Below are 24,607 nucleotides of genomic sequence, written 5' to 3' on the forward strand. Positions count from 1 at the left end.
TATATGAAATAGTCTAATTAGAATTTTATATCACAATTTGAGGAATGAAAATGAAGATGAATCAACGATGAACATAATTCACAAGAACATTCTGTAGTATTAGTAAGAGGAGGAAGGGTTAAGGATTTACCCGGTGTGAGATAGAACAGTGATTTCAGAACCCTAGATGCGGGAGGAGTAAAGGTTTTATGTTTTAACATAAAAGGAAAGTTCTGCAAGCGCGAAGTTTCTGGCGGGAAGATTAAGATGAAGGCGCGACTGATGGAGCGAAGAAGCGACGGAGGCGATGAAACACGTTCTTCAAGAAATCAAGATTCTTATCCAAGACTTGTATCATTTGATGATGCCATGTAAATCGCTATAAACATGTGAAGTGCATGGCTAACCCAATAACGAAGGTTTCGTAAGGCGCGAGTGGCGGGGCGCGGCTTAGGAGCTTAGGAGCGGGAGCGAAGGTTATCTTCAAGATAACTTATCTTGAAGATAAGTTATCGAAGGTTCGACTTTAGGTTATCCAACAAAGAGTTGTCTTACTTTCAGATAAAACTGGCGACTTGCCCATTCAGTTACTTTGGCACTGGACGTTCCCAAAACGGAGACTATCGGGTCGGGTGAATTAGAGAATAGACAGACCTCTGCATTCCAGTCTTCCTTCTCCTTTATTTCGTAACCTATCCGAAAGAGAATCCAGTACCTCTTCTCTTGGTCGTTCATATCTGAATAGGCCGAACTGGCGCCTTGCTTTTCGCGGAGCGGGGCCAATTTTTCTTGCTCCGCTCCCGCTTTCGCGCCTTCTGAGGGGTCTTTTGCTTTTGCCGGATCTATAGAGATACTACGAGTCTTCCGTCCCAGATTCCCTCGCCGCGGACAACTTTTTCTTAACATTTTTTGACTTTTGTGGAACATCATTTCTCTCATACATTGTATGTAAATTCTAAAAAAAGGCAGGTACATTGATGGCCACCCAAAGCGATGGAGGGAGCAGGAGCCGGAAACCGGTGCACAACACGGAGGAGTGTGCGACTACACCAAGAAAAATTATGAAAGCAACCCCAAGATCAGACTGTCGTGGTCATCACCTCAGACTCTGAACTAGAAAGTGATGACAACCTGAGACACACAAACAATACCAAAAGAGGACAGAGAGCCATTTTGTCCAGTCCAAGACATACTGATTGGGGTAAGTACCAAGCGCATGTGTACAAATATTCGTTCTCTCAAGCCAACAGACTTCAAGTTAGAGCCCTACAAACCTACAACACATGGAAGAGAAGTAGTGAGTCACAACTTCACTCCAGCAATGATTATTCCTATCCGACGTAATGTCAGTTGTGTTGCCTCTCAACTCCTTTGATGTTTTGAAACTCAGTTGGCAGAACATTCTATTTAATTTTCAAATTGCACTGAGATTTTTTCATCTTATAGTGTTCATATTAAGATTTACAGAATATTTAATCATTAAATATACATCAGTGATTAGGTATATATTAATTATATATTTGTTCATCCATAGTTTTAAGTCAAATAATCTTTGCACTGATTCAATCATTAAGTATATATTAATCCTTGTAATTTCGCATCTACTCATTAATTCTGTCAATTAAACATCTAGTGACTAAATCCAAGCTTAAAAAGTAACAACTTTAAGCTCAAAAAATAAAGCAAAGGACTTACTGTTGAAACTGATAAAACCATACACAAACTTAAAAAATCTCAAACATAATGATTACTTTCGTGCAACAGATTATTGAAATTAGTAATATTCCTTTAACAAATCGTATTATTCCAGTAGTAAAGTTAAAAATTAACCAATTGAGTTCAGATTCTGTGTTCTCCTTAAGTTTGATATGTGACACTTACAGACTAAATCAGATGGGTAACGGGCCAGATATATGTACCTGACCGATGTTTTTTTTAAGTGTTCTCAATAAAAAGATCATAAAGATATATGCATCTGCACAAATAAGGACAAAAAATACCCCCCTTCCTCTTCAATTTACAAATCTTAATTTGCTCAGCTATGCAATTTACAATGGAATCTTTTTCAAACATGACACATCAAAGAGTGCCCCCCTTGTCTTCATTAAATTTCCATGCTGTTTGTGTTTGTTCGCGAACAAATACGAACACAAACAGGATTTTTTGGCTGTTCGTTCGTCAACGAACAGTGTTTGTTCGTTGAGAAAACACGAACTTCCCTACCATAATCACAATGATTATTTTAATGGTAGCCTTTTTAGAATGGAACATAACTTCTAGTTTTGATTTTAAGCTTGGCTGTCTAGATGTCACCTTATGAATTTTAAATGAACATAGAAGGGTAATATTTAAACCTTATTTACTCCTGACCGTCTATGTATTTGCCTATCTATTATTAATACTGATGATCTATGTTTCAACATATCTATGTTTAACCCAAATTTGATCCTAGCTGCTAATTCTCTGAACGAGTATAGGTTATGTGCCACTTTCATACTAGCCATTCTTTACTTGAGGTCCTATTGGTTAGCATTGCTCTTGAATGAGTATGCTGTTGACTCTCTTTCTCAATACATAGCTCTTATTCAAAGCCAACATTAGTTACACTTTTTTTTAGTTTTTAAAGATATATAGGGCATACCACGTAGTGTAAGGCCCGAAAGAATGCGACATTCCTGCATTGAGGCCTGTGCGTTAAATGTGGGGACATGGTCCTGTACTGGATGCACAAGAGGAGATTGCGCTCTTAAGTGCCAACACTACAAAGAGGCATTGCGGTTAGTGATGCCTGACCCTGCTGTCGAAAGCTAAGACCTTTATGGTGCTCGCGCTCATCGCATGTTATGGCAGCGGATCAAGGTAAGGCCGCGTGCAGGCTGGGCGTGCAAGGGGAACACATATGGTGGCGCCAAGCGCAGCACGCATGCACAGGACACGCAGGATAGGTTACAGAGGCATGGGCGTCGTCGGTAATAAAATGCGCGAGCATAGTTGGGTTGATGCTATGCGACGCGAGAACATGTACGCTTACGGAGTGCGCATGCCGTGCGTGTGCGTGTGCGAGGCACGTGGTCGGTGACTTCCTCAGGAGACTAAGGCATTAGTCAAAGAGAGCTCCCAGCCCGTGGTGGGTTCTGTCAAACTCGTGTGTAGTATTGGGCTCTAGGCCCTGCTTGGGGCGCCGCGCCCGCCGAGGCCTACACGAACCGCATGTCCTGTGGTCTGCGTGAATGTTAATCGCACTGTGAGTCTCAAGCTTGGGATTCTTCACATAGAGAGCACTGATAACATGCATATTTGAAACTTTAATATGGTCATATTCACATGTCTATTCGCATTAAATTACTCATATTTCTGTGATATCAAGCTTGTTTTTAACGATGTTTTAAATTTTCTACAATTATGTGTATTTTATGGGAATTTTCTGACAATCAATTCTAAAATATTATAAGTCTTGAGACAGAATATGATTTTTTTAGACTTTTCGACATTAAATTTGGAAAGATATGATTTTGTAAGTTAAAATATATATTTACATGTATTGTTGGACTCCATTTTCCAATTCATATGAAATTCTTAATATATTTTTCGCCCTTTTATTTGTGGCGTCAACTGTTGCCATTTGATTCGTCAAACTACAACACATCGTAGTGTTCGCTGATGATTTGCGACATTGAATGATTAGCTCTGCCAATGATTGGCATAAGCCAACCATGGCGGGCAGTTCTTTTGTTTTTGGTACACATGAACTCAGAAAAATGCACTTGCGAATACAAAAGCATCAAATCTAAATTGTTTTACTTCTTAACAGAAATGAAACAATTATGCTGAAGAGGATAGAGAAGGAAATCAAGAGCTCAGATTAGCTCAACTTCAAACGGCCATAACTTTTGATCTACAACTCTGATTGAGCTGAACTTTTGAGCATTGCTTCATCTATCTCTCCTATTTCCATCTATACTCTTTCGTCAATAATTAGACAGCTGGATCATTATGAAATATATCTTGAACTTGCTTCCTACTTGTGTAGGCTGATTGAAATATAGTGAGTTTTGAGATCCATAAAGTGTGTTCTTGGTGTCCTGCCTGTGGAAAAATCATTGTAGAATAGGGGAGATTACCGACACTTGTAGATTGCCCTGATTCTAGTGGAATGTAAGGATCAAAGGTAAGTGTCTCCACCTTACATGTTTCTTTTTCCAGCATCATAGTTCGCTCAATTGGGGTCTTCATCAGATTTTGACTCATATTTTACTTCTTTATATCCTCTCCTCTCGTCTCTCCGTCCCCTTCATCATACCATTCTACATTCAACAACCACCATTGTTCATACCATCCATCATCATCATGCCCTTCACATTCACTTAATATTTTCCTTAAGTTAAATGAACATACAACTTACGCCTTTTTACGCGCTATCACTAGCTCATATACTCAACTCCTGTCCTCATCTCTTTTCTCGTTGATCATTACTATCATAGCATATTAACTCCTTAATCATCTTCCCTTGTGGCGATGATACGTACTCGTTGCTAACAAAGTATTCTCAAGTACGGTTAATATATATTTTATTGAATAATCTCAATTACTAACAACGAATTCAAATGCATAACTATGGTATTTATTGAGCGCGGCACCCGACCTGGGGTTACATATATAGTGTTAGTGTCAATAGGAGCTCGGATGTACGTGCAGGCCTGAATGTGCAAGAGCAACCATACCCTGCTGTGTGATGCCTCATCACGTTACTTTTTCATCTTCTCTATTCTTCCACCATCTAGTGATTATGAAACAATGCAATACTCCTGATATATAATTCAACGACCCAATTAATGCACCGAGTTGCTTCTCCACCTTCTCTTCTTAACCCCCTCGAACGTTGTTAATCTATTGTGAAGACTTACACTGCAACATAGCAAGGCTGCGTAATGTTCCTGCTCCAGCATTAGAGCTATACGCATTCAATCTGGGCTTTGTTCCCATCTCGGTATTTGACTGCATCACAATTATTATCATAGCCAGGTTGGGTTCTTCCCCGTGTTGCTTGAACCTCTTGTATAAGGACATGTGAGTCTAGATGACTCAAATATACTTGAAGAGAAATCCCAAAGCAAAAACAATGGAACCAAAACTTCGCGTGATGTAGACATTTTTTTTGAGATTAAAGACCCTAGCGGATACAAACAAGGATTAAATCAGTCTCGCAGTTCACTCAGCTTGAAGACCATAATGAGGAATTCAATCATGAAAACAGCCGCATGCGCGATGTCATCTTATAACTCACGAACACGGTTATGTACTTGAAGATGGACTAGGCAAACTGTTCCAGGTCGGAGTCTTTGAATACCTAATCAGATGGGGAAGAAGACAAACTGTTGATGCCGCTCCTGAAGTTCAATAGCACTTCATAGGAGGATGACATGTTCGACTTCTTATATGACTAGAACAAATATTTTGAGTTGAATGGCCCATTGGAGGGGAGGAACATCTTGCATGCCAGCTATTTCCTCACACAGAGTACCAAAATATGTTGGATCCAACACTCGGAGGATGGATATTGGGCACCGGCAACATTTGAGGAGTCTGTGCAACAATTGAAAGATAGCTTCCTACCATTCAAAACTTCCCAAATGTCATGGGATGAACTCAACAACCTAACGATGATCGGAACTCCAGGAAGTACATGAAAAACTTTTCTTATGTGCTTTTGTGGATCATCTGCATGTCTATGACGACAAGCTCAACTCATTTACCAATGGGAATTCCTAATGGGGCTCGGACTGAACTAGGTAGAGCCACTACCAAGATACCAGGCACCCAACAAGTTTATGGAGGCTCACTGACCTTGAGTCAATAGATTTGAGAGGTTGGAAGAGAAATCTGGGAAAAGGAGTGTGAACCGCCTGAACTGGACTAACGTACCTTGATTCCCATCCCATCTAAGCAAGGCATAAAAGGATTTTTAACTAAGCGCGGCGTTGGCCAAAATAAGGGCAAGAGCCTAACACTAGCATCGATGGCATAAGGCGATAGGGGCGGCAAGTCAGGGTGCTTCGCGTCTGGAGAACTCCATTTATGAGGACACGGAGACTACCGCCAACGTGAATGCAATGATCATGCCCCCAGTTCAATCCGACCTTCCCAAGGGTAGCAATACAATAATGCTGAACCCCCTTCAATGTCTAGAGGCATAGCAAGGAGGTTGATGTATATTATCTGGCTGTCAAGCCAATTACACCACCATGTTTATTTAAGTTCATTGAATGAAATACTATGTTCATTATTTTTATAGTGTGATGTTTGTTATGAAGTCCATGAATACGTACAATGATCTAGTGAATTATGATGAGATCATAATATAATGATCACTAGTCTGTAAACATGTATTCTAAATATTCCTCTTCAATGTATAGTTGAGAGGACATCAAATTATCCGAAATGAATAGCACTAGCTGATCCTACTTATACGATAACTATAGCTAATGTCATGGATATTAGTGTGGCGACGCTAAGGAAAGATAGTGGGTGTTTTTTCATGAAAGAGTTAATTGAACTGATCCATATGAATCCCTGAATTGTATTATAGGTAAACATCAGTCAAGTTGATTCATGTGATTGTTGGATAATTGATTCATTGACCAAAGACACCGAGGACATCGTGTGAAGGGATGGCTACATTTTGACTACGACGTACGAGCCCCTAATCACGAGATTCAAACAAGTTATTGGTCGTAGTAGTAAGAAGTCTGGTTTTTATTTGACAAGTGTGGTTTTAATTATAATATTATTTATAAAAGTGTACATTTTTAATAAATAATATCACGGTGTCAAAGGATTTTAAATCAGGTTCAACTAATGAACAATAATTTCAATTACTTAAAATAATGAAGTTTAGAGTATCGACACACTCATAAAAAAAATACTAGATCAAACGTGCTTCGTGTTTTCACAGAACTTCGTGTTGCATTGCACAGAGTAATATATTTTTAAATACAAACTTATAAGTTATCATAGTTCTCCTACTTTAAGATGTGACTAAATATATCAGGCAATTGGTTATTTTTGTAGCTCATAGTATGTTAAATCATATTATTATTTCTCTATTTGTTATAGGAAATATTATAGGATGCCTAAAACCTTCATGCAATGTCCAAGATGATTTCACACTTTTCCTTGAGCTTCTCTGACTTTTGCTAACTTGTCTGGATGCGAATTGAACTTTTAACATATAACTAAACGTCAGCACTTTTTTAAAGCACGAAACTAATGAAATATTATTTTGATGTTCATTGCACATAATTATATCTTTTTAAATCGAATTTCAAAATACTATGTTCTATATACGAGTCTATGTAATTAAATATAACTGGAAATTTGTTTTTATTATAGTTTGGTATATCTTAAATCATATAAAGACTTCTTTCCTTAATATTTCAATTATTCTATGATGCATGCAAGATTTACACAATGTCATAGAAAATTCTATTTTTTCTTTGAGCTACATACACTGTTTGCAAACTATTCTGAATCATAATTGAAATTTTAACATGGAAATTTGTGATCGTGAGTATGGTTGCATGTTTATATAGTAAATAGTACCAGATGAACAATATGGTAGTGTAACTCTTAGAAATAACTTCCATACAAAATTAGTCCTTGTCTAGTACCTATTTTACATTGTTAAGCATTACTCTGAGTGATGAGTTACTAAAAGATATCATCACAGAATCAAATATCACAAATAATTATAATGTATTTATAATATTAGTTCTATTTTGCAAACACTTGTTTAAATAGCTAGTGACATTGGGTAATGTCTGATTAAATTTCAAATAGGGAATGATTTTGTCCAAATCACCAGGTAATTCATGATTAATCTATGATATGTTTTCTTGTAAGCTAATATATTATATGGAAATTTTGCACGACAATTATATTAGTGCACTCACTTGATTTTTGGAATTATATTAGTGCACTAATTAGAGGGCTATATAAGGACTCTTAAATTCTAAAAAAGGTTCCTATCCTCTGGGTTCTACACACCCTTGTTTTAGACAGGACAGCATTCAATTCAGAAAAATTAACATTGAACCTGATTCTAGGAAAATGAAGTAAGAGGTAAATATTTATAAGTTACAGAAAATCATGAAAGTTATTATTTACAAAAATGTTAGATTATTCAACTTCAAAATGATGATAATGATATATCAAGCAGGCTTTTGAATATTATTCTTTATCAAATTAATAAAATTGCATTCAATTACTTAATGACAGATACGATCTTCTTTTATTTCATCAGACTTTGGGAAAGCTAGCATGTCCACATATTAATATCTCTATATTGATGTTTAGTGTACACTCAAATAGAATTTCACATAAAATCTCACTAAAAATTACCATTAGTTGCCAACATGGAACACCTCTCTTTACTAAGGCACTATTCAGACTCTTAAAGGCTCGTAGGATGTTTATAATATGCATGATTTTTATTTTTTCAGAGTTAGTAGAAGACATGTAGGGTACCATATTCCTTTTTTAATAAAACTGCTTATCCATGCGCCACTAATTTGGGAAAATGATAAAAATAGATCTCATGAAAAATTGGTCTCAATATAAAAGGGATAGTAGAAGAAAAGTAGCAGGCGTTACCGATGACTTTTTTTCTCTTTTTATATGAATAAATTTCCAACTTCCACACAGTTTAAAAATATATATGTATGGGTCTGAAGATAAATAGTTCATAGAAGACAAGTAAAAGTTTTTTGGGATGATTTTTTATTTTAAAGAAACAAAAAAAATCATAAAAATAGGTCTCAACAAAAAGTTATTCTCAAGAAAAAAAGTTAGAAGAAGACAAGTAGGAGTCTTTACTGAATTCTTTTTTTTATTTGAAAAACTTTTATACATGCTCCACTAATTTGGAAAAAATCCAGCTTTATGGTCAAAGTTCACCTATTCATGGTAGATCTAGTCGGCGATTGTGGAGTAGAGCTAAACATAACCTATAGTGAAAATAATTATACTTATTTTGCGAAAATAATTGAAGTTTAGGGTTTGTGCGACATGCTTTTGTCAATGGATAGTTTATCGAAATGTTTACCTCGTTATCTTCAAATTTGCTACTGTATTTAATTTATTTAATATCGAAAACTTTAATGTCTTTGATTTTATTAAAATGACCCAATTCCTGGTACGACTGTTGATACAAATTATGACCGCACTGCCAAGTTCTTAGATTGAAGACTCATTTTAGGACATTTGGAAATTCTATGATGCTTCCTGAAATTTATGTTTCACGAATACATGCTGTTTTCTCTTCAATACTCAAAAACCACATACAGATGGATCATTTTCACGAAAGATAATTAATTTCTACGTTTTCGCGAACCACGTGGTTAAGTGGAAAATCGATATCCTTTACGTCCAAGCCAAGGCTATGGTGAAAATCATGAATAAAATAATACTCACATGCCGAAGTGCTGAACTAAACCCGATGAGAAATGCTTTATCGCCGACGTTCAAACGACAATAACAAACAGCTAAAGAAAGGTAAACTCCGCAGGTGGCGTATGCCTTACCTTAGACTTTGGCCTTATGAAATTAGTCAAGGAGTGTGCGTCCTGTAAAGTGATTGGCTTGAAGAAAAGTTAATAAAATACACGCTCTTAGACAAGAAAAAAGAAAGATATTGAGCGAGATTTCTACGACGAGTAGTTCGCAGCCCATGATCCGAAGGCAACTGCGGATATAGAACACAGCTCAGCAATTTCTTCAGAATCAGATCTTACTTCTATACATACGATATAAAACGAATTGATAAAAGTATAAAAATATTAATTCTCAGTCGTTTCTCCTAAAAGCTTTGAAGCCGTCAATGTTAATGGTAGAGACTAGCGGAGACAAATCACATTTTGTTTGGGTGAAGAGGTAAAGGGATTCCGTTAGAGTGTATAACATTAGGGGACTTAATGAAACCGAGATGTAACAATAGGGGAGATTATAAGACAGTATCAAAACAATACAACCGATGGAAATATTTAAATATAATGATTAAATGTCACGTACAGAATGTGTGCTATACTTGTTGCCTGTCCGATAATTCTAAACAACACCATCGTATGCGCGTTATCTGTATTCTGTTTCTCAATCCATGCTCGGTACAGCTTGATTCGCTTTCTTTTCAAAGGCATCCACGTGCCATCGACAGATACTACTCAATACGCACACCACATAGTAAAAGAACCATAAAAGGGATCCCAGCTAAGAATTCCTGATTTTATTTCAATACGCACGTCAACCTCTGAGTCGAACTTTACCTGTCCTGATTTGTCACGTCTTTCAAAAGGATCCGAAGACTTAGTGTTCCCATGATTTCATTTGCGTAAAATGTCTTCATTGATACCTGTATTATATATTTTTCAAATGTCGTTCTTACGTTTTCACAGAAGGCAATAACTCGGAAGGGCAAATAAATATTAAGGCACACATCATGGAAGCCACTTATTGACGTAGCGAGGTACAACAACTCCGAACAGACAGCAAATGTTGAGCTCATGGCGACTCCTTGGCGGCAGTAGCTGCCTTGTAGCCGCCGAATCCTCCTCCCGAACCGAAGCCAGCTCCCCCGCCGTACCCACCTCCGAAGCCCCCGCCATACCCACCACCGTACCCTCCGCCGACGCCGCCGCCGTAACCTCCGCCGTACCCGCCGCCGAAGCCTCCGCCATATCCGCCGCCGTAGCCGGGCAGCCCTCCGTAGTAGCCACCGTACCCAGGAGTATGGTAACCCCTGTAAAACCACTTGCCGTCCTTTACGGTCTGGTCGTCGGCGGACAGCTCCCTTGCGCTGGACGCGGAGACGAGGCCCACAAGAAGAACGAGGAGGAGCGACTTTGCTGCCATGGCTGCTACTTCCTTGCTGCTGATTCAAACTTCGGCTGTTGTACACGAAGGAGAATGGCGAGGGCTTTACATAGGTTGTGGAGAGGCATGAAGCGCGTCAAGACAGCTGAGAGAACGTTTAATGAGGGACTTGCTTTTCTTCTTCCATGTTGCGATTTGTGGCGGTCTTCCTTTGCTCCGTGATGGCCTCTTGGGTTATTGAAGTTCACCGGTGTACTTTAGTCAACTTCAGAGCGTTTAACGTCGGTGACGGACGACGCAGCGTTCCATGGCTGAAGTGTTTGGGCGATCCGTATTAGGTTGACATTTGGGATGCTCCGTCCCTTATCTATTTCGGCTGTCCCTGCACCTCTTTCTGCATCTATATATCTATGTCTCTTTCTTCTTAACCATACAGCTCTCCGGTCCTTCCTATTCCCGGTATTGTTCTCTTTCTCTGTCAATCTATCAAGCTCTTCGGTGTCTCCATCTCTCTCGTCGTTTTTTTCCACCTATCTAGCGCTGTTATCCCTCCAACTACCTGTGGTACAATTTATTTTTATCTCTCTCTATGTCTTTCTGCCTCTGTCCCTCTCTTTGTCTACTCCTCTCTCATCGTCACTCTGACTTTACGCTCACTCTCTTTCTATCTCTTTGTCTCTCTCTCTGTCTTTTCGTTTCTCTGTCTCTGTCTCTCTCTTCCTCTCTCTGTTTGCCTCTCCGTCTCTGTCTCTCTCTCTTCGTCTTTATTTCTCCCTCTTTCTCTTTCTCTGTCGGTCGCTCTCTCGCTCCCTCATTCTCTCTCTCTCTCTCTCTCTCTCTCTCTCTCTCTCTCTCTCTGTCTCTCGCTCTCTCTCTCTCTCTATACTTAATGCCCTTGCCCCTTCAACTCTCTCATGTACCATCTGTTTTCATTATTACATTCGTGTCCTCATCTCTTCCTGTCTCTCGCTCCTTGTTTGTGTCTGTCTTTGGGTCACTCTGTTTGCATGTGTCTCCTTCTTTTTATCTTTCTCTGTCGGTCCCTCTTGTTATCTAACGATCTCTCCTCCCCTCCCGTTCCGCTAAAAACGCATACTCGTTGAAATCAATTAATTCGTCGGTGGAAATTGTATTAGCCAAAATCAATATCTTGCTCAGGTCCTCGTTTTTTTTAAACTAGCGATTATTATCACCAAAAAGAATATCGCATGCTTCCAAAATACTATAACGAATAAGAACCCTTGATCATTCAGTCTATACGTGACTAATGTATAACAAATATTAACAGGATGAACTTGTTCATGAATAGTAGACAGTGGCGTTTACAAGAACATAGTAATGGCCACGAAGTGATGCAGGAAATCTTGAACCATCGTCTAATCCTTTTTCGGTGAACCCTGTGTTTTGCGCTCTAGGCTTTATCCTCGCCATCTTCATCAAATTTCTCTTTTTAAATGAACGAGCGATCTGACATTAAGATTCTTCTATGCGACTGTCTGGAACATGAACAAGGAAGAAAGAAAATGAGAGGGAGAGAAAGGGAAGGAGCGAAAAGAGAGAGAGAGAGAGAGGGAGAGAGAGACGCCAAAAGAAGATCTTAATACTCTTGTTTTCAGAAAATCAAACGTTACCACAAGGTTAGTATTTATAATACTCTAAATTATGTGTTATATCGCGATTAGGGTTGGGAAGAAAATTTCGTTCCTTCGTAAACATGCGAACGAATGAACACGAACACAAACAGGAAAAAGTCGACACAAGCATGTTCGCAAATGGTTCGCGAACAGATAAGCCGTTTGCGAACAGGTTAGATTCCCAATGCATCCATGTTACCCCGCCCCACCCCAAAATTCGCCATCCCCTCCCCTATTACACCCCCCAGCTTCCCCGCCCATTATCGCCGAGCTTACAATCATTGCTGGGCAGCAGCGGCAGTTTGCTGAATGCATCGCCAACGCCATCTGCAACCGTATAGTGGAGGTGGGCTCCGATTTTCTATCCGAAAGTTATTAGTTTTTTACTTTTGCCACTTTTGCACTCTGATTTTCGCTCTCCGTAAGTTATCAGTTTTTTCAGATTAAGATTCACAGGATTAGGTATATTTGATCTTTCAGATTAAGAGGTTTGAATGTTCGATTAGGGCTTGGATCGTTAGCTCGGATTGGTAGCCTGCGAATTTTGAAAAAATTATGTTTGTTAGGACCGCATTATTGTGTGATTTCGCCTATCGTTCAAACAATTCTGGGTTTCTTTCATTTTGCTCATAATCTTAGTAGTCCTAAACTGTCTTATATTGGTCTGATTAGATTATGCGTACACAGCAGCACATCAATTTATAACTGCAACTCGAGCATTGTCATGACTCCAGCACGCTTGACTTAATTGGATATTAATTAGTTAATTAAGTTAACCATAATTAATTTGATTCATATAAATGAGAAGATGAAAGCTACATAATCAACTTACACATTTATATGTCCCATACTAATATGGGACATATAATATATATTTCAATTTATATTTCAATTTATATAATAATATATATAATATATATTTCAATTTATACTCCGCTATCAGTAAAGATCAATATCTAACAATCACACTCTATTAGGGGTTGGATTTTCGCTATTGGTAATCTGCAAATTTTCAAAAATTTCTGATAGTTAGGACCGCATTATTGTGTGCTGTCACATATCATTTAAGGATGCACAAATTTGATTTTGCTCATAATTCTCATTGCCAGAATTTTTATTTTTCGTTGTGAAGAAGAGATTTACATTGTGCTGTTAGGGCTTAAAGGAATTTTGTAATATCTTATTTCAGTTATTTGTTTGGTGTTTGTTATTGTCGATCAGAAGCTACCATCGCACTATCTTCTCGAAAGCATTCTGAAGAACCTTGGGGGGGATCATTTGCGTTGGTTTGCTGCCCGACTCCTAACGGTATGTTCATGAACTGTGTTTTATTGTGCTTCGATGAATCTCCGTGGTTTACTTGTTCTTCCGTGAATCTACGTGGTTCTTCAGAAACATCGTCCATCGAATAAAGAATGCACATGTCCAAATTGGTGTTATACTTCAGCATGTGTTAAATGGTGAATTTAAATTATGCTTGCTCCATTGTACAAATGATTGTTCAATACATTGTACCCAAGTCCTCCCTCTGACACTCTCCATTCTCCCTTTCTCCCACCCCCGTCAGAACCCCTGCCCCTTCTCCCTCCAGTTCCCTTCGCCCAACGTGTCCAACTTATCCCTCTCATTCTATCATTCTCTCGTTCATGCGTCCAGCAAGCTAGAGGCTCTTGATCTACATTCACTCCTTTCGGTAAGGCATCCTCCTCCGGCTAACTACGGTAAGGTACTTTATTGCGTGTATTGTTAGATTCTAATTTACGGAATGACTTATATATTTCTTTGAGTTGCTATTTGTTTGCTATTCTGATTCTAGTGCATATTCTGAATCATACGCTGATTAATTCACTGGTAATTTTAACAAGTACATAATGCGGAGTGATGCAATACATGATCAACTGCGTTATTCTTTATTCTTAAAGGATACATGTAGGAAAAGCTTGTCCTATATGAAAGTTGATGAAGCTCAAGTAGGCAGAAATTCAAATCAGATGAATGCAAATGCTGAAATGGCACAAGACCGTAATCGTAGATGAGAATCAAGCTCAACTACTCGAATAACACTGCAGAGAAAGCATCGTGGGCGAGAATCAGAGGCTACGTAATATTTTCATTGTGCCAGGAGAACAACCCTACACGAATTACAACGATTGAGATAAACCATAAGGGGACAACAACAATGTTTTGGAGGCACTAGCAGAAGAGACATCAGGAGTTGCACGATCGGCTGAAAGGTAAACAAGTCCCAGTGTCAAATGAGGAACTGACTTTGGAAGTCAACCGCCTATTGTTGGAATGTTGGGCTCGCCCTGGGGGCACAATACCTTCTTACTAGGTATCACGTTTGGGAGAACAAAGGAGATGCTCACCAGATTTCTATGTCTCATTGACCAAGCGTGGTCCATCATTAACGATAAAAGTTTTAGAGACGTGTTGCTTTATTGTGCACAACATAAGATTAGAATATAATGCTCAAGACCATTCGTGAGTACACAAAGGCCTTCTTTCGCGAGAAGCGAAAGCTGGGCGCTCACTATCAAATGTTAGAAGTGTTTGCCTAACAGTAGATGCATGGACAAGTAAAAATATGATTCCCTTATTGGGAATCAATGTGCATTGGGTCACAAAGGAACGGAGACTTGAAGAACGTGTTCTTGATGTAAAGAAAATTGATGGTCCACACAGGGGGAGTTGCCTTGCACAACTTCTTTTAGAGTTGTTGGTCAACTTTGGCCTGGGGAAGAAAGTTACTGCTATTAAGACGGACAACGCAAGGAACAATATATCGATGATTACATCATTGACTAATGTAGTACATAAAGTGAATCCCAACTTTGATCGAAACTGGCACATGGCTTGTATTGCGCATTTCATAAACCTTGCAGTGCACGATGGTTTGAAGGCATTCGGCCTCCACTTACACCCGATGAGGCAGCGGTGCTTATGGACAGGGAGAATGAATCAAAAGCTGATGGGTTGAACGATCTGCCTCTTTGGGAGATCTGGTTACATGAGTGTGTTAAATTATTGCAGCTGTTCGTTCTTTGGATGAAAGACAGAGGAGCTATGTCCAATGATGTACGCAACTAAAGATGCTGAATACTATAAAATTAGTGTTCGATGTGAAGACTAAATGGAACTACACGCATGAAATGTTGCAAGTCACGTATCAAAAGAGAAAGGTGTTGTATAAGATGGCAATTTTTAGCTAGAGAGCTCTGCCGAGAAAAACTTTGTGACCGATGAACATGAGTGGCAATTTGGCACACTTTGCTCGAACTTTAAAGCCTTTCCGTGAAGCGTCAGATATTGTTTGCAGCTCAAAACGTGCAACAGCGGCAATAGTTTTATCGTTGCTCTGAGTCCTTGATGAACACCTTCGTGAACATATTTATGCCATAGATCAAGGACACCTTTTCCCAGACGGTGTTGTCCTCACGATGGAACAACGCGCCTCCATCCAAATCATGTATAGACCCATGAGAGCAAAACTGTCCAAGTACGAGCTTCGCGTTCGAGGAAATACTACCTTCTCGGTTGCATTACTTGTCGACCCACATATTAAGTTAGACTCCATTGCTCGAGAAGAACGTGACACCTTGGTGGCATATGTGCATAGACTTCTGAACGATGCTAATGAGGAGGAAGTCACAAATTTGATGGATGAGGACAACATTGGAGGCAATAGATTGAGTCAACAACAACGCATGAATCATGACGAGGAAGCCAGGATGGATGAGAGCTACATACCGTTTATCAAGATGGGGCTTGCATAGGTGTTATCGCGACAAGAATATGTCACTCCATCCGTGGACGATGAGTAACAGAGTTACCTACAAATGTCTCATGCGTCAACCAATGCTCTGCTATGGTGGCAAGGCGCGATAGTAAGAGATTCCCTAAGCTCTCTCTTTTGGCACGATATTTTCTTTCTGTATGTGCATCCAGTGCACCAGTTGAACGCATCTTCTCCCTTGGACATGGAATTTTCATGTATAAACGTTAACGACTTTTGGCGGAGAACATGTCCATACTGATGACTCTAAAATGTTGGTTGAGACAACAACTAGAAAGCAACATTGTAGAGTCATTACCTGAGATTGAAGGGGCCGAATTAGTGGGAGAGGATTTAGACGAAGAAAATGTAGATGAACGATGGTAGTGTGGGGATTCCAGGTATATGTCATTTTTTATCATGCATATTTTTATTTCTTCGTAGTACAAAAAATGAACACATTGATCGTTCAATTTTTAATTTCTTACTAGTCACCTTATGAAATTTTGGTATACAAGACATTTGGATGTCATTGGTTTTAAATACAACTTTTTCTTAACATTTTTCGACTTTTGTGGAACATCATTTCTCTCATACATTGTATGTAAATTCTAAAAAAAGGCAGGTACATTGATGGCCACCCAAAGCGATGGAGGGAGCAGGAGCCGGAAACCGGTGCACACCACGGAGGAGTGTGCGACTACACCAAGAAAAATTATGAAAGCAACCCCAAGATCAGACTGTCGTGGTCATCACCTCAGACTCTGAACTAGAAAGTGATGACAACCTGAGACACACAAACAATACCAAAAGAGGCGACAGAGAGCCATTTTGTCCAGTCCAAGACATACTGATTGGGGTAAGTACCAAGCGCATGTGTACAAATATTCGTTCTCTCAAGCCAACAGACTTCAAGTTAGAGCCCTACAAACCTACAACACATGGAAGAGAAGTAGTGAGTCACAACTTCACTCCAGCAATGATTATTCCTATCCGACGTAATGTCAGTTGTGTTGCCTCTCAACTCCTTTGATGTTTTTGAAACTCAGTTGGCAGAACATTCTATTTAATTTTCAAATTGCACTGAGATTTTTTCATCTTATAGTGTTCATATTAAGATTTACAGAATATTTAATCATTAAATATACATCAGTGATTAGGTATATATTAATTATATATTTGTTCATCCATAGTTTTAAGTCAAATAATCTTTGCACTGATTCAATCATTAAGTATATATTAATCCTTGTAATTTCGCATCTACTCATTAATTCTGTCAATTAAACATCTAGTGACTAAATCCAAGCTTAAAAAGTAACAACTTTAAGCTCAAAAAATAAAGCAAAGGACTTACTGTTGAAACTGATAAAACCATACACAAACTTAAAAAATCTCAAACATAATGATTACTTTCGTGCAACAGATTATTGAAATTAGTAATATTCCTTTAACAAATCGTATTATTCCAGTAGTAAAGTTAAAAATTAACCAATTGAGTTCAGATTCTGTGTTCTCCTTAAGTTTGATATGTGACACTTACAGACTAAATCAGATGGGTAACGGGCCAGATATATGTACCTGACCGATGTTTTTTTTAAGTGTTCTCAATAAAAAGATCATAAAGATATATGCATCTGCACAAATAAGGACAAAAAATACCCCCCTTCCTCTTCAATTTACAAATCTTAATTTGCTCAGCTATGCAATTTACAATGGAATCTTTTTCAAACATGACACATCAAAGAGTGCCCCCCTTGTCTTCATTAAATTTCCATGCTGTTTGTGTTTGTTCGCGAACAAATACGAACACAAACAGGATTTTTTGGCTGTTCGTTCGTCAACGAACAGTGTTTGTTCGTTGAGAAAACACGAACTTCCCTACCATAATCACAATGATTATTTTAATGGTAGCCTTTTTAGAATGGAACATAACTTCTAGTTTTGATTTTAAGCTTGGCTGTCTAGATGTCACCTTATGAATTTTAAATGAACATAGAAGGGTAATATTTAAACCTTATTTACTCATGACCGTCTATGTATTTGCCTATCTATTATTAATACTGATGATCTATGTTTCAACATATCTATGTTTAACCCAAATTTGATCCTAGCTGCTAATTCTCTGAACGAGTATAGGTTATGTGCCACTTTCATACTAGCCATTCTTTACTTGAGGTCCTATTGGTTAGCATTGCTCTTGAATGAGTATGCTGTTGACTCTCTTTCTCAATACATAGCTCTTATTCAAAGCCAACATTAGTTACACTTTTTTTTAGTTTTTAAAGATATATAGGGCATACCACGTAGTGTAAGGCCCGAAAGAATGCGACATTCCTGCATTGAGGCCTGTGCGTTAAATGTGGGGACATGGTCCTGTACTGGATGCACAAGAGGAGATTGCGCTCTTAAGTGCCAACACTACAAAGAGGCATTGCGGTTAGTGATGCCTGACCCTGCTGTCGAAAGCTAAGACCTTTATGGTGCTCGCGCTCATCGCATGTTATGGCAGCGGATCAAGGTAAGGCCGCGTGCAGGCTGGGCGTGCAAGGGGAACACATATGGTGGCGCCAAGCGCAGCACGCATGCACAGGACACGCAGGATAGGTTACAGAGGCATGGGCGTCGTCGGTAATAAAATGCGCGAGCATAGTTGGGTTGATGCTATGCGACGCGAGAACATGTACGCTTACGGAGTGCGCATGCCGTGCGTATTGCGTGTGCGAGGCACGTGGTCGGTGACTTCCCCTCAGGAGACTAAGGCATTAGTCCAAAGAGAGCTCCCAGACAGTGGTGGGTTCTGTCAAACTCATGTGTAGTATTGGGCTCTAGGCCCAGCTTGGGGCGACGAGCACGACGACGCCTACACGAACCGCATGTCCTGTGGTCTGCGTGAATGTTAATCGCACTGTGAGTCTCAAGCTTGGGATTCTTCACATAGAGAGCACTGATAACATGCATATTTGAAACTTTAATATGGTCATATTCACATGTCTATTCGCATTAAATTACTCATATTTCTGTGATATCAAGCTTGTTTTTTAACGATGTTTTAAATTTTCTACAATTATGTGTATTTTATGGGAATTTTCTGACAATCAATTCTAAAATATTATAAGTCTTGAGACAGAATATGATTTTTTTAGACTTTTCGACATTAAATTTGGAAAGATATGATTTTGTAAGTTAAAATATATATTTACATGTATTGTTGGACTCCATTTTCCAATTCATATGAAATTCTTAATATATTTTTCGCCCTTTTATTTGTGGCGTCAACTGTTGCCATTTGATTCGTCAAACTACAACACATCGTAGTGTTCGCTGATGATTTGCGACATTGAATGATTAGCTCTGCCAATGATTGGCATAAGCCAACCATGAGCGGGGCAGTTCTTTTTGTTTTTTTGGGTACACATGAACTCAGAAAAATGCACTTGCGGAATACAAAAAGCATCAAATCTAAATTGTTTTTACTTCTTAACAGAAATGGGAAACAATTATGCTGAAGAGGATAGAGAAGGAAATCAAGAGCTCAGATTAGCTCAACTTCAAACGGCCATAACTTTTGATCTACAACTCTGATTGAGCTGAACTTTTGAGCATTGCTTCATCTATCTCTCCTATTTCCATCTATACTCTTTCGTCAATAATTAGACAGCTGGATCATTATGAAATATATCTTGAACTTGCTTCCTACTTGTGTAGGCTGATTGAAATATAGTGAGTTTTGAGATCCATAAAGTGTGTTCTTGGTGTCCTGCCTGTGTGGGAAAAATCATTGTAGAATAGGGGAGATTACCGACACTTGTAGATTGCCCTGATTCTAGTGGAATGTAAGGATCAAAGGTAAGTGTCTCCACCTTACATGTTTCTTTTTCCAGCATCATAGTTCGCTCAATTGGGGTCTTCATCAGATTTTGACTCATATTTTACTTCTTTATATCCTCTCCTCTCGTCTCTCCGTCCCCTTCATCATACCATTCTACATTCAACAACCACCATTGTTCATACCATCCATCATCATCATGCCCTTCACATTCACTTAATATTTTCCTTAAGTTAAATGAACATACAACTTACGCCTTTTTACGCGCTATCACTAGCTCATATACTCAACTCCTGTCCTCATCTCTTTTCTCGTTGATCATTACTATCATAGCATATTAACTCCTTAATCATCTTCCCTTGTGGCGATGATACGTACTCGTTGCTAACAAAGTATTCTCAAGTACGGTTAATATATATTTTATTGAATAATCTCAATTACTAACAACGAATTCAAATGCATAACTATGGTATTTATTGAGCGCGGCACCCGACCTGGGGTTACATATATAGTGTTAGTGTCAATAGGAGCTCGGATGTACGTGCAGGCCTGAATGTGCAAGAGCAACCATACCCTGCTGTGTGATGCCTCATCACGTTACTTTTTCATCTTCTCTATTCTTCCACCATCTAGTGATTATGAAACAATGCAATACTCCTGATATATAATTCAATGACCCAATTAATGCACCGAGTTGCTTCTCCACCTTCTCTTCTTAACCCCCTCGAACGTTGTTAATCTATTGTGAAGACTTACACTGCAACATAGCAAGGCTGCGTAATGTTCCTGCTCCAGCATTAGAGCTAGCACGCATTCAATCTGGGCTTTGTTCCCATCTCGGTATTTGACTGCATCACAATTATTATCATAGCCAGGTTGGGTTCTTCCCCCCGTGTTGCTTGAACCTCTTGTATAAGGACATGTGGAGTCTAGAGAAGACTCAAATATACTTGAAGAGAAATCCCAAAGCAAAAACAATGGAACCAAAACTTCGCGTGATGTAGACATTTTTTTTGAGATTAAAGACCCTAGCGGATACAAACAAGGATTAAATCAGTCTCTTGATTCACTCAGCTTGAAGACCATAATGAGGAATTCAATCATGAAAACAGCCGCATGCGCGATGTCATCTTATAACTCACGAACACGGTTATGTACTTGAAGATGGACTAGGCAAACTGTTCCAGGTCGGAGTCTTTGAATACCTAATCAGATGGGGAAGAAGACAAACTGTTGATGCCGCTCCTGAAGTTCAATAGCACTTCATAGGAGGATGACATGTTCGACTTCTTATATGACTAGAACAAATATTTTGAGTTGAATGGCCCATTGGAGGGGAGGAACATCTTGCATGCCAGCTATTTCCTCACACAGAGTACCAAAATATGTTGGATCCAACACTCGGAGGATGGATATTGGGCACCGGCAACATTTGAGGAGTCTGTGCAACAATTGAAAGATAGCTTCCTACCATTCAAAACTTCCCAAATGTCATGGGATGAACTCAACAACCTAACGATGATCGGAACTCCAGGAAGTACATGAAAAACTTTTCTTATGTGCTTTTGTGGATCATCTGCATGTCTAACGACGACAAGCTCAACTCATTTACCAATGGGAATTCCTAATGGGGCTCGGACTGAACTAGGTAGGAGCCACTACCAAGATACCCAGGCACCCAACAAGTTTATGGAGGGCTCACTGACCTTCGAGTCAATAGATTTGAGAGGTTGGAAGAGAAATCTGGGAAAAGGAGTGTGAACCGCCTGAACTGGACTAACGTACCTTGATTCCCATCCCATCTAAGCAAGGCATAAAAAGGATTTTTTAACTAAGCGACGACGTTGGCCAAAATAAGGGCAAGAGCCTAACACTAGCATCGATGGCATAAGGCGATAGGAGCGGCAAGTCATGGTGCTTCGCCTGGAGAACTCCATTTATGAGGACACGGAGACTACCGCCAACGTGAATGCAATGATCATGCCCCCAGTTCAATCCGACCTTCCCAAGGGTAGCAATACAATAATGCTGAACCCCCTTCAATGTCTAGAGGCATAGCAAGGAGGTTGATGTATATTATCTGGCTGTCAAGCCAATTACACCACCATGTTTATTTAAGTTCATTGAATGAAATACTATGTTCATTATTTTTATAGTGTGATGTTTGTTATGAAGTCCATGAATACGTACAATGATCTAGTGAATTATGATGAGATCATAATATAATGATCACTAGTCTGTAAACATGTATTCTAAATATTCCTCTTCAATGTATAGTTGAGAGGACATCAAATTATCCGAAATGAATAGCACTAGCTGATCCTACTTATACGATAACTATAGCTAATGTCATGGATATTAGTGTGGCGACGCTAAGGAAAGATAGTGGGTGTTTTTTCATGAAAGAGTTAATTGAACTGATCCATATGAATCCCTGAATTGTATTATAGGTAAACATCAGTCAAGTTGATTCATGTGATTGTTGGATAATTGATTCATTGACCAAAGACACCGAGGACATCGTGTGAAGGGATGGCTACATTTTGACTACGACGTACGAGCCCCTAATCACGAGATTCAAACAAGTTATTGGTCGTAGTAGTAAGAAGTCTGGTTTTTATTTGACAAGTGTGGTTTTAATTATAATATTATTTATAAAAGTGTACATTTTTAATAAATAATATCACGGTGTCAAAGGATTTTAAATCAGGTTCAACTAATGAACAATAATTTCAATTACTTAAAATAATGAAGTTTAGAGTATCGACACACTCATAAAAAAAATACTAGATCAAACGTGCTTCGTGTTTTCACAGAACTTCGTGTTGCATTGCACAGAGTAATATATTTTTTCAATACAAACTTATAAGTTATCATAGTTCTTCTACTTTAAGATGTGACTAAATATATCAGGCAATTGGTTATTTTTGTAGCTCATAGTATGTTAAATCATATTATTATTTCTCTATTTGTTATAGGAAATATTATAGGATGCCTAAAACCTTCATGCAATGTCCAAGATGATTTCACACTTTTCCTTGAGCTTCTCTGACTTTTTGCTAACTTGTCTGGATGCGAATTGAACTTTTAACATATAACTAAACGTCAGCACTTTTTTAAAGCACGAAACTAATGAAATATTATTTTGATGTTCATTGCACATAATTATATCTTTTTATATCGAATTTCAAAATACTATGTTCTATATACGAGTCTATGTAATTAAATATAACTGGAAATTTGTTTTTATTATAGTTTGGTATATCTTAAATCATATAAAGACTTCTTTCCTTAATATTTCAATTATTCTATGATGCATGCAAGATTTACACAATGTCATAGAAAATTCTATTTTTTCTTTGAGCTACATACACTGTTTGCAAACTATTCTGAATCATAATTGAAATTTTAACATGGAAATTTGTGATCGTGAGTATGGTTGCATGTTTATATAGTAAATAGTACCAGACGAACAATATGGTAGTGTAGCTCTTAGAAATAACTTCCATACAAAATTAGTCCTTGTCTAGTACCTATTTTACATTGTTAAGCATTACTCTGAGTGATGAGTTACTAAAAGATATCATCACAGAATCAAATATCACAAATAATTATAATGTATTTATAATATTAGTTCTATTTTGCAAACACTTGTTTAAATAGCTAGTGACATTGGGTAATGTCTGATTAAATTTCAAACAGGGGAATGATTTTGTCCAAATCACCAGGTAATTCATGATTAATCTATGATATGTTTTCTTGTAAGCTAATATATTATATGGAAATTTTGCACCGACAATTATATTAGTGCACTCACTTGATTTTTGGAATTATATTAGTGCACTAATTAGAGGGCTATATAAGGACTCTTAAATTCTAAAAAAGGTTCCTATCCTCTGGGTTCTACACACCCTTGTTTTAGACAGGACGGTCGGTGCGAGTATGACTATTGTTGCTCATGTGTGCACCGGTCGAAGCACCAACCAAAGTCATACAGATAGAAACTTATGATCAATGATGTACTCTTATCTGTCACTAACCTAACCCTAGCAGCGGAGGAAAATGTTTCCGAGGCACTGAAAGAAATAACATAACGCTGAGTGGGAGTTTAGGAGCATACCAGTAGCGGTAGATGGCACGTAGGCCCGGCGACGCACGGTAGGTGCGGTGGTGCAATAAGGCGCGGGAATGGACGTGAGCGCGGTCGCAGCGATGGGCGCACCCAGGGACACTACAAGGGCTCATCGGTGTCAAGGCAGAGTAACATCAGGACGTGGCGCTGATAGAGCGCATGTGGCACGGCAGAACTGTACCAACACAACGCGGTGGCAACGCGGTGACGGGCGATGTGGCAATGACACGACGCGATGGTGCGTGTGTGCGGTCATGATCACAGGACAGAATGATAATTGCCAGATGCGGAGGGGCCACGACAGCGTGGCAATGATAGGGTGTGGCAATGCAGCACCGGCAGGGCTCGCGGTATAACAGAACAGTAGCGACAAGGCACAGGTGGGACAGCTTGGCAAT

This window comes from Wolffia australiana, chromosome 3 (genome assembly GCF_029677425.1).
Source record: "Wolffia australiana isolate 7733 chromosome 3, ASM2967742v1".
Classification (NCBI taxonomy): Eukaryota; Viridiplantae; Streptophyta; class Magnoliopsida; order Alismatales; family Araceae; genus Wolffia; species Wolffia australiana.